This window comes from Triticum dicoccoides, chromosome 3A (assembly GCF_002162155.2).
Source record: "Triticum dicoccoides isolate Atlit2015 ecotype Zavitan chromosome 3A, WEW_v2.0, whole genome shotgun sequence".
In the NCBI taxonomy this organism is placed as follows: domain Eukaryota; kingdom Viridiplantae; phylum Streptophyta; class Magnoliopsida; order Poales; family Poaceae; genus Triticum; species Triticum dicoccoides.
In genome coordinates, this window is record NC_041384.1 from 726,052,793 (window position 1) to 726,057,634 (window position 4,842).

The 4,842-nt window shown below is 42.7% G+C and overlaps 1 pseudogene; it reads left to right on the forward strand.

The window, feature by feature from the left end:
• Nucleotides 1-1,389: 1,389 nt before the first annotated feature.
• On the forward strand, nt 1,390-4,469 carry LOC119273134 (annotated as a pseudogene).
• The last annotated feature ends 373 nt before the right edge of the window (nt 4,470-4,842 follow it).

Sequence of the window (4,842 nt, forward strand, 5' to 3'; positions counted from 1 at the left end):
CGGCGGCAAAAAGCGCGCGCACGCACGTTACAGTTTTCGCTCCAGCCGCGCGACCGCGCCAAGAAAAAAATAACGCAACACGAATTGACGCTATTGCCTAGCAATGTTCCCCAAAATTACACATATGCATTCATCCACCAGTACCAGATGAAGGGCCTATTAGTAATTTGACACACACAAATGCCTAACCCCCACCGCACGACCAGCCAAATCCCCTCCCTCCCCCCGTATCGCCAAATCCCCTCCATCCTATTCCCCTTCCTCTTCCGCCGCCGGCCACGGCTTCACCTCCTCCACCGCCGAGCCCATCTTCCATTCCTCGTCCACCTCCACCGCAGAGCACGGATCCCCTCCCTCCCCTTGCTCTTCCACTGCCGGTCAAGACCCCCTCTCCCCGACCATCCGCCTCCACCAAACCCTAGAGTAAGCAGCCGCCGCCACCGCCACCACACCGCGCCACTCCCGAGCACGACTCCCCTTGCTCTTCCGCCTCCACCGCCGGTCGCTACCCCACCTCAACTGCAGGTCCAGAACCCCCTCCCCCTCCTCTCCGCTCCACCAAACCCTAGAACAAGCCGTCGCTGCGACCATACTGCGCCGCTTCAAGGACCTCTGCACCACACTGATGGGGAAGAAGACTACAGCGAAGAAACACCGAGGACCCAAGACAGCAGGTATAATCTTCTTAACCCACCCCACGCCTGCCTATTTGCTATTCATGCATATGTATGTCTAATGGGTGTGTGGTAAAAGCTATTTTCTTGTGTTTGATTTAAGTTGCTAGTGTTTCTGGTCCATTAGAGTTCTTGCCATACCTATGAAAAAAGGGTCTTGTGCTGTCAAGTGTACATTTGGGTCACATATTGTTACAAACTTGATTACAAAATAGTATTTTGTTATTAACTACAGATTATACACATAGTAATTCGTGCTCATGTGTTCACTCATCTTAGAACCACCGCTGCATCCTTTGGAGGAGTCGCGCATCAGAACATGCATAAGGAACAATTCGAGGCTGCAAGCACTCGGAATTCCTGCACTATCGACATTGTTTGCAGCCAAAACTGTCATTTCACCTGAAAAAATAAACCCAAGCATAGTAGTGATGATTCTGAAGCCGAGTACCATCCTAACGAGGACAATACCAGTGAAGGAGAGTCATCCGATGATAGTTTAGTAGATGAAACAGAAGCACTGCAGTCCACACCTGCTGCTAGCTCAAACTCTAAGGTGCTAATTTTCTCAATCTAGTCATTCATTGCTTAGATATGTTGCTTGTTTGTCGTTGCAGCATAATTTTGTTACTATTTGTTGATTAAACAATGTTTTCATATCTGTCAAGACTGTAAGAAGACTAGTCAGAAAACTAGTAAGAAAAGATCTACTGCCATGCCCCCTGGTGGAGTCAAGCCTCGACCTCCTAAGAGAGTTCATGCGGACCTCCCAACTAATCCACGAGTCACAAGGTCGAAGAAAGCTCTATCACAAGATGCTGATGGAGGTATTCAAAGTGAGAAAATGTCTGATCCTAAACAGCAGACACCAAGTGTCATCCATAAGCCAACTGCTTCCATGGCTTGTGTCCGCCAAGCTGAAGAAACTGTTCCCAACTTTGATGACCATGGTGTTGAAGGCAAGTTCCTTACTATTATTATCATATCATGTTCATGATTTTTTCTTTTGAATTACTAGCCTAGGCTATTAGCTCCATGATGAACATACTCGCACTAGATACTCTTTTTCAAAAAAGGTGATGATCCTGGACATTGTGATGATGACAACTGGATTGCCAATGGAGCTGATCTCATTGCCCATCGTGATGACGAAAATGAGATGGCCAACGAAACTGGTGGTAGTGCCCAGCCAAATCAGCAAACCCAACCTAACAATAACTCTGAAGGCATGTTATAACCTGAATCTTTCTAGCATCTATTAGAGTTAAACTTCTTGTTCAATCTATTGTTCTATGCATCTTCCTGTCTTAATTGATACCATATGTGTGCATGATTTTTTATGAGTCATTCTAGTGTTGCAGGATGATGATATTCTCAAGGATAACTCCATTGCTCATTTCTTAATATCACAATATTTAAATAAGGATAATTTAGTTAACCTGTGCCTTCTTGAAATCTGCTCGAACATTGTCTTCCGTTCCAGTTAACCTGTGCATTTGTAACAGTCAGAAACACACCAACATGATAGATAATGCAAAATTCCATTTAGTTGTTGTTGCCATATGGTTACTAGTATATTGTCTTGACTTTTTTTGTGAGCTTACTTCCTGTGTTATAGTTACACATTTTGAAACGATGTCCTCCATTTATTAGTACACTTCTATACGTGTAATTGCGGTTTAATTGTATCCGTTCTTGATTTTACCTTTTTTTCAGGTCCACAATCCTATGAGGAGCCAAGGGAAAGGGGCCCCAACTTGGGAAAAGGTCTGGAAAGGATCACTCGACGCCGGCAGGGCAAACTGCCGCTTGTCATTCCAGAAGGGAAGTTAAGGCCGGAGGCACCTCTTCTTGCTGCAAAGTTCGCAACTGAATGCAACGTCATAGTTAGACACCATATGCCCGTGTTTAAGCACTGGAAGGATTACAAGGACCCAGATGGACATGTCCGAGATGGGATCTTCAGGAACTTTGTAGGAAAAGTTGGTGTAAGTACAAAGTCTAGGCCTTCCTCCCTCAAATGGCTATCAAACTGTCAATTTTGTGCTATTTTGTCAATTTTGTGCAATCATGATACTTACACATGTTTTTTCATCGGACTAGAACAAGTTTCAGATGGACATTGATGTTGTGCCAGTTAGGAAGGCTTGTACTGAAATGCTGAAACGTGCGACTCGCCAACAACGATACAGGCTCAAGAAAGAGTATTTTGACCCTCACCCACTCCATTTGGTGACGAGAACGTCTCCTGTCCCCTTGATGACCGATGAGCAGTGGAATGAGCTAGTGGAAAGCTGGAAGGATCCCAAAAAGATGGTATGTTTCTTCCTCGAGACGAATCTCTCGCCTTCTACATACTAATCAAGAAATTGTGCCTTACATGTATTTGGTCTCTTGATGTAGGGGATATGTGAAACTAACAAAAATAATCGAGCTCAAGTTAAGTTTCACCAAACCACTGGCTCGCGCAGCTACCCTGTGCACTGTGATAATCTGGTAAGTCAAACATGTGGCTCTGGATGTGCATTGTCATGAGAAATATTCTTGACCATAGGTTAATGTAAACTCTTGCATCCATGTAGTAACTGTGTATGATGCTCCCTTGCCTTCATATTTGTTGTTTCCAGGGAGACAAATACAAAGATAAAGAACCCACTGCATTGGATTTGTTCAAGGAGTGCCATTACAGCAAGAAAAAGAAAAGCTACACCGATGTTGTCCAAGCTGCAATTGTAAGTCAGCTTCAAAAGACTACCAACCATCAATTTTTACCTTTTTGCGTACTAGAACTAATATTGTTTGAGTTACTCCACCATATTGAAAATTGATAATCAAATGTCAGTGTATCTTAATTGAAAATGTTAACATGTTCACTTAACTATCTTGTAATAGCCTGTCCTATATGATTGTACCCTTTTTATTTTCATACAACTGATAAGTTTTGATGCGACTGAAAAACATCAGTTTTGATTTAGTATATGGCTAGATGAAATGACTTTAATAAAAGCGCATAATCACTTTGACATGTGACCTATCAGCCACCTAAAATTACAGAATTTTTTTATTAATCTATTATTTGGCTTTATATATTGTAGTTTTGGCCATCCCCGGTGTCTTATATTTTTAGTGTGTATATATATATTTTATTGATTGACTTCCAGAAATAATTTGATTTGAATATTACTCACTTCTAGTTAATTCAGGAAATAGTCCACTTTGTTGTAGATGATAGTATATATGAATAATTTGAATCACCTCCGCACAGAAAAAAGATTAATCTGACTGTTATCACAAGTGTCTGGTTGTAAAGGATGCATGATAGCTTTCCTTACAAAGACGTTGCATGTAAGCTTGCTGATGTTGTCTTCTCTACTTGTGCTTAAGCCGTCTTATAACCATGTTTGTTGCTTGCATTGCTAGACCGAGATGGAAAACAAGGCCTCTCAGCCTACAGAAGATGGACAAGAATCAAACTCTACGACCAAGGCTGTAGCTGAAGTGCTTGCTAACCACACTAAGAAGCCAAGGTTTCTTCAGCATGTGGGGATCCAACATGTCCATGCGAGATCTAGCGATAGCAACTGTCAAGCAGAATTGGCAAAGAGGGGCAATGTCGAGCTTCGGGCCCTTGTTGACACCTTGACCAAGCAGTTGAAGGAGTCTGAAGAAGCAAGGATCAGGCAAGACGAGGAGCACAGGAAGAGAGATGAGGAGAACAGGAAGAAGCAAGCTGAGATGGATGCAAAACTAGACTTTTTTCTAAGTTAGTTGCAAGCAAGATCAACTCAAGGGTAAGTTGTTTGTCCAAGATCAGCCGTCGTCTCTACTTGATACATGGAAGCTATGTGAATGTGATATACTGCTAGAACCTACCTTCTTATTTTGTAATGATTTTGCTGTGCAAACTGCACACTGTTGGATGCAAACTGGTTGCATTTTGCTGCTCCATTGTTCTTGGATTTGGAGATGCAAGGTCAATGTTACTGTGATTTGGGATGTTGTTCCTCTTTTCTGTATTTGTGATGGATCTGGAGATGTAAGCTCTTAGGCTTGGAAACCGATTCTATGTAGAGATAAAGAAGGGTTGGGTTGGGTAGAGTAAACACTAATGGGCCGAATAAAGTGGCCTTCAAACACACTTTCTGGCTAAAAAAACACATGTGCCGCA